Source organism: Gracilinanus agilis, chromosome 2 (assembly GCF_016433145.1).
Source record: "Gracilinanus agilis isolate LMUSP501 chromosome 2, AgileGrace, whole genome shotgun sequence".
Taxonomy (NCBI): domain Eukaryota; kingdom Metazoa; phylum Chordata; class Mammalia; order Didelphimorphia; family Didelphidae; genus Gracilinanus; species Gracilinanus agilis.
This window is the reverse complement of record NC_058131.1, coordinates 622093076-622103495: the sequence shown is the minus strand read 5'-3', so window position 1 is coordinate 622103495 and position 10420 is coordinate 622093076. Positions and strand designations below refer to the sequence as shown.

The window sequence follows — 10420 nt, the reverse complement described above, 5'->3', positions numbered from 1 at the left end:
TGGAGCACTTAGAATTTGGTCAGATATCAAAGACATTGAGGTCATCCACTGCATCATCTATTGGCCTCTTAGTTGTTTCCTAAATTCAAATTATAATTTCTTGGGTTCATTACCTCTGCACAGACTACACTCTATACCTAGAATGAATTCACTCATTGCCTATGATTCCATTTTTTTTGGCCAGTAATTTCTTGTTTATTCTTCATGTAGAAAAAGAAGAGGACATTTGGAACAAATAATACAAAATGAAGTATCATATCACAACGGATAACAAGTTGTTTTGTAAGTATTTCATATAGTAATATTGTAGTAGATTGGTCATGAAGTATTCAGAAACATACTTATCCTTTCCATGTGGTACCCTTCCCCAAAATGTAATCCATTATTTTTATTCCCTCCAATATCATTTCATAAGATATTCAAAACAGGTAATAAAGGACTGAGCCTGACACCAATACAACCACAAAGAAAAAAAGGGGGAAGATTGGACATTCCAACTGATGGATAATCCTTTTCAGTTGTTAAAGTTTAATATTTCACAACTTGTCTTAAGCAGTCTTTTCCATTCAAAATAACATGTCAAACAAAGTAGACATTTATTCAGATAGTCACATACAGTATACACACTTTCCTGTCTAAAGAGAAAGCATACACTTTAATAGAGGAATAGATGGCTTCCCGGTAAACATGCAATGCATTCTCTCAGAGCAGATTAAATTTTGCTTTCATATGTCTGCTTTGAGGTGATAGAGTTAAAGGTAGATGATTTCCTTAAAAGTCTGATTAAATTTGCTAATAAAGTTCACTTTCTGGGTGGTTCACAACAGCACCATTCTGTGAAATTATAAATGTCTAAGAGGGTCCAGGTTTAAATACAATTTTTTAGGAAGTATACTCTTTGGCAGATCCTTTCAACTAAGATCTTCACAAACTTAATACCCTACCAACTCTAAAACCTTCCCAAAGGGCAAAAGCAGAAGAGCTGCATATTATATTTTAAAATGAGGAAGGTAAGATTCAACATACTCAACTAAAACAAAGTTTTTTGAACCCACTTATTTTAATAAATCTCTTACTCGGTGCTATAGTAATCATTTTCTGCTTTGCATGCACTATGTAGACAGGCAAAAAAAAACTTATAAAAGTTTAAAGACCATATTTTTTTAAATTTCGTAAAGCTATCCAGTCTTTTTTCCATGGGTCCTAAGTTTATTCCCTTTTACCAACTTCTCTCCCCTGTCATATTAGAAATCTGAAAATTTAAATATAAAAACTATGTTTTATTTTTAAAATACTTCCTCCTCATTTTTGTATACCCCATGCCAACCCCCAATATCTTATGAAAAAAAATCTAGCTCAGGACTTAATTCATAAAATATTTCTCCTTAATACCAGATCCAAGAGATAGATAAGATAGATATCTAAAACTTCTCAGTTCTGGTACTAACTTCAGCAGATTTATTCACATTAAGATGTCATATAAGGTAGAAGCACAAAAAACATCAAAAGAACCAAAAATAAGGCACCTGCCTTTATAAGATGACAGCCAAAAACTAGTTGTAAGATCAGCACACTTGCCAGTGAAGGACTATAGCCAAGAGAGAAACATTATTAATTACTCTTTCAATAGATGAACTAGCTTGAAATTCTAGAAATAATTTTTTGGTTCTAATTTTGAACATTTTGCCTCAAAATCCCATTTAACACAATAGTTTTTCAAGGGAAAACATAAAACTCTGTTAATATAAAACATGAGATTAACTTGTGAACTCAAGTCACTTCTTTCTAGCATAGCTTTTTGTCAGTATTTTTTCTGCAAAACTAAAACTGAAAAGCTATCAAAATGCACAATCTTTCACTTCCCAGGAATCTTTTGAAAATTTTAAAAGAACTACTAGATTTGGTTCACTTAATTAAACTCTTCATGCAAAACAATATTTGTGGTAATTCCATGCCCACTGCCTCTGATTGCTCTTTAGGATATATAAATATCTATTGCTAAGATCCCATTCTGTAACAACTCAAAACCTTGGTTCAATTCAGTCTCCCACTAATTTTAGATATGGATAGATATGGACAGGTGGTATGAATAGCAGGCTGTGTAGAACCTGCCTACATCAAGCTTTCATCCCTTCTTTTAAGGCTACAGAAAGTCTTGACACAAGGAAAGGCAGCACATTGTCTTATTAGATAGCCCTCCCCTGAATGTTCCTCCCCACCCCCCAAAAGTAGTCATTTCCAGTGAGGGTTCCACAGAGAGTTCATATTGTATGACATTTTATTTAGATTCCATACATGTATTTTCCTGTGTAGTGGCAAGGTTAAGATCCATTCTTTCTGGAAACTCCAGCTTCTCACATACTGCCTCCTTTACAGGCAGGTATTGTGATATTTCATTGGGCTCTGAAAAGAGGGTTGGTGGAACATGCATTAAATTGTCTGTTTTGCTCTCCCTTGAAGTGTATTCTCTTAACATGTAAGTCTTGTCAGCCTCATGGTAGAGCCTTGTGTCATTCATCCTGATGAGCACGCCATCAATTCTTAAGAAAAATCTCAGTAACAGGAAAAAGCTAGAAGGCATCACTCTAATTTTCACACTTAAGCTTGAAACTCCATGATCATGAAGTTCATCTTCAAACAACAGAACTTCTTCAAAAAATTTAATCTGTTCCCTGACTTTCAATTTCTCTGTGTCTATATGATCTGTCGTAGGCACAACCTTTAAGAGCCTCGCCAAGTAATGTTCCTTTGTATTCTGTTGTATAGGTCCAGTCATATGGTCTAATAATCTCTTTGGAGTGCTCACCCTCTGTCCTGCTCTCTTGCCATTCTTCAGCACATGCCGCCTTGACTACTCCTTGGTAGTTGTTTACACACTTTAAAGCATCAGTTGCATTGAACTCAATTCCAAAGCCAGAAACATGTTGGATTCTTAAAACATTGTCTCCAAACATCATTTCAGGAAGAGATGGCATATGGAGCTCATCAGCTAATTTCTCGACATCGGCCGACTTCATGATGTGCGTCTTGGCCGCCGTCAGCTTCCAGGGCCAGAAGGAGAAGTCCTGGCGGCTGCTCTGGAAGCCGTGGATCATCATGGCCAAGGTGGCGGCGCGGAACCAGCACCAGCAGCGGCAGCCTCCCTTCTCCCCTGCCCTCCCCTACCATCCCCACTTCCCCCTCCTCCCCGGAGCCGTTACCATCCCCAGCCCCGCCACCTATGATTCTTAATTCTCAACTTTCTTCCTGGCTCAGCTAAGTCAAGTATTTAAGTATTTTCCAATCTTCATCTATACTTTCTTCCAGTTGTAACTTCTCCTTCCTTGAATTACTTCATATTTATTTATCTATGTACTCACCACTCAGTAGAGTATAAACTCTTCAAAGGCAAAGAGGTTCTGTTTGTGTAGCTCTAGTACCTACATAGTAATAGATGCTGAATAACCAAAGTCAGTGGTTATTGAATTAGAGTACTGTACTCTACTAAAACCAATCCAGCATGAATTATTTTTTTAAAAAGCAATTGATACTATACAAGGCCAAATACTGGAGGGTTAATAGCTAAATTTTCACCTATAGTGTTTGACAATGCCTACAATATTTGCTTAATAATGTTCATTAAATTAAATATTTCAGTTTGCTTGTTGGGAATAGGTGGACAACTGCTTAGAGATGGCAGTGCCAAACCAGTCACATTAAAAAATAGAGGTTGTAGACCAGCTATGTCAAGAGAAGAAGTCAGAGAGGATCCTACAAACAAACATCCCTTAATCCCTGTGAACTCAACCTAAGATCATACTCTAGGTCAATTAAATGAGCAAAGCAATGACAATACCATTAGAAGGCACTTTTCAGCTTTGAACTCCCCCTCAAGAGCATTAGTTTTTAAGGATATTATTATCTAAATAATCAAGAAGTAAATTATATTTGTTGGGGAACTTCCAGCAAGATAAATGAATTCCAGATTATATAGAATTCCACTTTATTTCATCCCTCCAAAACACCTAAAAATGTACATGTAAACTACAGGAATAACAAATAAAAGAGGGGAAAGGAAAGAAATCCTTACAGGAGAAAAATTAACAGCAAAGGCTGAACGAAGAAAAACACTAAAAGTGAAATAAAGGACTTCAAGTTTAGACTCAATAGTGGAGCAGTGGGGTTGGGGTCTTGGGAAGGGAGTGAGATCACAGTTATGTGAGCAAAACAAACTGCCATAATATAGGGATTATTTACAAGAAAAAACAGGAGAACTTGTTGGAAAATAGATTTCATTTATAAGCAAATATAAATTAATAAAAATGTTTAACAAATATATTCTTAAACATTAATAGACTAAACTCACATGTAAAATGGAAACATCTAACAAAATGGAATAGGAAGAAATATAGTTGCCTACACATAAGAAATAAGCATAAAGATGAATGTAGAATTAAATGAGGATCTGGGATAAAATTTATTATGCTTCCTGAAATTCCAAAAGAATAGAAGTTGCTATCATTATACATATACATGGTTTTTAAAAAAAATTTTTTTAAACCCTTAACTTCTGTGCATTTGGCTCTTAGGCAGAAGAGTGGTAAGGGTGGGCAATGGAGGTCAAGTGACTTGCCCTGGGTCACACAGCTGGGAAGTGTCTGAGGCCGGATTTGAACCTAGGACCTCCTGTCTCTAGGCCTGACTCTCAATCCACTGAGCTACCCAGCTGCCCCTATACATATATATATATATATGTTGATGGATGGCCTTTAGAAATTGTCTACCCTAGTAATTACTTAATAAATGCTTGTTGTTTGATTAATCCATTTTTTTTGTGGACAGTCATATGGAACTCTTTTGAGTACAAATTATAAATATTAAATAGGTATGCAGCAGCAACAACAAAATTTAGAGGCATCATATCAATTTAAATAAAGATCCAGGCTAGAAGTTCTCACCTATGTCATGTATAGTCTTTGTGACTCTGGATAAGTCACTTAGCCTCTGAATGCACCAAGCACCAAGCAACTCTCTGAGACTATAAATTGCAAAATCAACTTTTCATATACATTGGCTGAGGGAATTTCTTCACCAGGAGTATCTAACACTTTATCACTTGTCTTAACTACTCCATTTTTGAAAAAAAAAAAAAAGTCAACAAATGACAATTATGTAATTACTAAATTAAGTTAAAATAAAAAATAAACACTAGTAATATAAATACACATGAAGAATAAGAAATTGTCCCAAATAACAAGTGGGCAAAAAATTAGAAAGAAAAATAATAAATAAGTTAAATTAAATGGCATTTTGGTGGTACAATGGATGGAGTGCTTGGCTTCCAGTTAGGAAGACTTATCTTCCTCAGTTCAAATCTAGCCTCAAACATTTGATAGCTGTGTGACCCTAAGCAAGTCACTTAACCCTCTTTCCCTCAGTTTCCTCATCTATAAAATGAATTATATAAGGAAATGGCAAACCCTTCAAGTATGTTTGCCAAGAAAAGCCCAAATGAGGTCATGAAGAATCAGATACAACTAAAACAATTGAATAAGCAATTTCACAAGTTTTTGTTAAATGCCTTCTTTGTGCTTAGTTGGGTGTTGAAGGAAGCTAGGTATAAAAATACTCATATCTATGCCATCTCTGTTTACTTTCAGATACACTTTAATGGTTTTATATGGGTGGAAGGATAGATAGTGCTTCCTCTACTATTCTAGCTAATTCCCTCCCTTTGACCCTTCCAATAGAGCTGCTTTTGTGAATGTTTCCAACTGACCTTGTGGAGAAAGCTTTTATGTTTCTTCTCATGTGGAAAGGTTTCTGAGCCTTTTTTTCCTGGTGTTCTCTGAGGTCAAGCTCTTACACTGCCCATCTGCTCTGGTTAAATATGTTGTCATCTTTCTCAGAGTAGGTATATTAAGTACCATATATTACTTTTCTCTTAGTTGGCAGAGTGGATAGAGTGACAGACCTCATGTCCCATTTCCCCCAAAGTTTCTGTGAATAATCAAAGGAACTAGTTTTTTTCTTTTAATTGATGAGTTAGAAGTCCGGTAATTCAATGTTTGTTTTTTTTAAAAGAGGAAAATAATAAAAATGGGGAAAGGACCTACATGTACAAAACTATTTATAGCTGCTCTTTTTGTGGTGGCAAAGAATTGGAAATCGAGGGGTTGTCCATCAATTAGGGAATGGCTAAACAAATTGTGGTACATGTTGGTAATGGAATACTATTGTGCTACAAGAAAGGATTAGCAAGATGATTTCAGAAGAAGCTGGAAAGATCTGTGGGAACTGATGCAGAGAGAAATAAGCAGAACTGGGAGAACATTGGAAATAGTAAGAGCAATATTGAATGATGATTATCTGTGAAAATTTGGCTATTCTCAGCAAGGAAATGATCTGGGAAAATTGCAAAAGACTTAAGCGAATGCTATCCACCTCCAGAGAAAAAATATTGGAGTCACCTTCCACATCAGCATATTTATGGTATTATTTTGGGGTTTTTGTTATGTGTGAGTTTGCTCTTACAACAATGACCAACATGGAAGTGTGTTTTGAATGACAATAAAAATGAAATATTAAAAAATAAAAGGTACAAAACCAAATTCTTAAAATCAATAATATCCATGATAAATGCATGGTGAGTGGAGAGAAGATAAAGAAAAACATTTTTTAAACTATTGTACCCTAATATATGACATAAAAACTGAGAATAAATATCTACAACAATATAAAACAAACAGATTAACAAAACATACAATAAGGATCCAAAAATATAAAATTAAGAAAATAATAAATGAACACCAAAAAAAAATACTAGATACTTTTATGAGACAATTCCATGAATTATTTAAAAATCAATTAAGCTCTAAACAACATAAATTCATTCCAAAAACAAGGAAAGAAGGCCCTTTGCCAATCACCTCTCATAAGACAAATATGACTCATATTTAAACTAGAAAGTGATAAAGCAGAGAAAATAATTGTGTTCTAATGTCACTAATGAATACAAAAGTACGATATTTAATGCAAAAATGTTAAATGAGATTTAAAAATTAAGTGAAATCAGTCCCTTCTATCATATTTTGAAATTTATTATAATCAATTTGAATTTATAACAGTATGTAAAGATTACACATGTATAATCAATCATATAAATAATAAAAATAGCATGATGATATGTTTTTATTTTACTCTCTGTATCAAATAACTTTTAATCTATTCATAAAAATAGGTAAAAATAACACTTCACTGATTAAAAAACAAATATGGTGCTATTGTCCAAGCCTTGGAAGAGAAAGAATAAAAATCAATGTTATTAATGTATATTGATTCAAAAGATTATGGTTAAATAATAAAAATTATTCACCACAACCAGGTCTAATTTGTACCAGGAAATGAAAGGTGGTTCATCTCATCACCAAGACAATTATTAAGATCATCATCATCACAGCTTGATTGTAAATCAATAGATACAGAAATAATAAAATACAATGCTTGTTTATGTTTGAAAAAATACTAAAGAAAACAGAAATAAGAGTGTATTTCTTTATTGTGATCAAAAGTATCCAAATAAAATAATGAGCCAGATTTACTTTTAATGGATAAATAATGGAAACTTTCCCAGTAAAACCAGAGTAAAGTAGCAATTCAAAATCTCTTAATACTATTTTGTACTGTGCTAGAAATGTTCACTATGGCAATAAGCAAGAAAATTAAATGAAAAAAATTATATATATATATATATATGTAAGAAAGAGATAAAATCATTTTGTAGACAATATGATAGCTTATTTGTAGAAACTCAAAGAATAAATGAAAGAAACTTAATATATTCAGTAAAATGTTGTTGTTGCTCATATCAATCATATCAGTCCTATAAAATTCTTCATAAACCCATTTGAGGTTTTATTGGCAAAGACACTAAAATGATTTGTCATTTCCTTCTCCAGTTCTTTTTACAGATGAAGAAACTGAGGAAATAGGAATGATAATGTGAATCGAGGCAAATGAAAGATGAGATGACTGAGGAAACAAAGGTTCAAACTTTGGCATATTTTGGTTTATTAAGCAATGCATATCATTGCATGACAAATTGGGAACAGGCCCCTTCCTCACCTTAGGACTGGACCTCAAAGAGAGGGGGTGCCATATATTAAAAATGATTAATCAAATGAGATTAATTTATTAAAAGTAAACAATGAGGCTACAAAATTAGGTCATTTGATTTCTAATTGGATGAAAGATTAGGGACTTTCCAAGTTGGGAGAGAGACAATGAACAGGCTCTGTTCCCTGAAATAAGAAAAAGAGGTGTTCCACCCCCTGCAGGCATCTATGTCAATTGAAGGAACATGGAGAAAAAATAACTGATTAATTAATATGGGTCCAATTTTCAGATAAAATGGGTGGCTCAAGATGTATGATTCTGAGAAAATTCCTTGTCTCTCTTCAAATCTGACCAGATTTCTGGTCTGCATAAACCAGTTATTTAGTTAAAGGTCTCTGAAGCAATAAGGGCAGTTAGCTAACACTAGTTTCCCAGCCATACAAAGCTATATTCAAACAATGCAATAAGGTTTTCTACAATTGCTACAACTGAATAAAGTATCACTAGGTAGAATTTGAACTAGACCCATACTTGAATAGAAAGAGAAATGAGCTAGTTCAAGAATTAAGTCACAAGATAGAATGGGGGTAGTTTACTCGATTCCTACAATTAACTACAATTAATTTACTTCTAACCCCCCTCAATTTTCTCATTTGCCCAAGGTCATACAACTAATGTTTATAAAAGTCTGAGACCAAATTTGAACTCAGGAAGATGAGTCTTCCTGACTCCAGGCCCAGCACTCTATCCACTGGGCCACCTGGCTGTCCTATTCAGTAAACAAATAAAACTAATATTAAAAAACATTTTTGATCTTATTAACAATTCTGGGTAGAAAATAAGGGTAAATAACTTCCATGTGAGATATCAACAAAATGCATTAAATACCTGATAATTAACCTTCAATTAGATTTTGAAAATTTCTATAAATACTAGAAAAATAGAAAATATTTTTGTGGAAGTGATAGATGAAGATAATTAACTAGAAAAACATTAAGTAGCAGTGATTTAGTCCTGGTAATATAGCAAAAATGAAAATACAACATAAATTACCACAGAAATTTAGGGCCACATCAATAAAATTGTCAGAGATCTTTTAAAGAATTATTATAATAACAAATATGTCTAAAGGTGTAAATGATTTGACTATCAAAAGAAGGGCTTTGCAATAATATCTTAAACAACACTATGAAAGGCTAGCATTTAATAAGCCCCCAATCACATGGAATGGGGAAAGGCGTCTTTATTTAACAAAAACTACTTCTAAAATTATATACCAATCTGGTAAAAAACAATGCTATTGATTTGTAAACTATTGCTTATGCCTTGTACTACTATATTTTTTTAAGTTTTATTGTTGTGTTTTTACATTAAAAATTACTTTCACTTATAATAGGTTTCTTATAACATAGAAAAATGATTAAGTTAAAAATACAATTATTTCTTTAGAAAATTCAGGCAACGTATATAAGTTTAATATAAATACCTCCTGCCTCGCCTTTAAAAAAAAAAGCAAACAATTCTATTTTTCCTCCTATTCCCTACTGCTACCTAAATCAAAACAAATTCCCTCATTTACTGTATGCATACATACATAATGTGTATATATACACTCAGTGTACATGTATGTGCACTTCTATGTATATATGCATGCGTGTCATATATATCTCACTATGCTCTATTATCTCTCTCAAGAGGTATATATATTATGTTTAATCGTCAGTCCTTTGGGATTATAAATGATCACTGTAGTGATTAGAGTTATTACAGTTTTCAAAATTATTTGTTTTTACAGAATTTTAATTGTATGATTTTTTCTCATGATTCTGCTCATTTTATCATTTTATTTTTATCAGTTTATATGCCTTTAAAATTATTCACTTTTAAAATATTGATGTTATACTATAAATTGTTGTTCTGAAAGTACTTACCTCATTCTGCATCAACCTTTATATCTGTCCATATCTCTTTGAAATGATCTCTTTCTTATACCACAGTAGTACTGAATCACATTCACACCCCACAACTTATCAGACACTCCTCAACTGGCATACATACCTTCAGTTTTCAGTTTCTGACATGACAAAAGAGATGCTAAAATATTTTTGAAAATATTAGATCTTTCTTTGATGTCTTTTAGGTGTGAGCCTTTGTATAACTGGGTTAAAGGGTACACATTGTTTAATAACTCTTTGTGCATAATTCCAGTTTTATTTCCAGAATAGTCTTGGAATTTCCTTAATTTTCATCTCTAATCTGTAATGACATTTGAATTGGTTTTTCCCAATGGCTATATATATATATATATATATATATATATATATAT

General features: G+C 33.0%; 1 pseudogene; it reads right to left on the bottom strand.

Annotated features, from left to right (window-relative positions):
• Window positions 1–2278: 2278 nt before the first annotated feature.
• Window positions 2279–3098, bottom strand: LOC123236272 (annotated as a pseudogene).
• Window positions 3099–10420: the final 7322 nt, after the last annotated feature.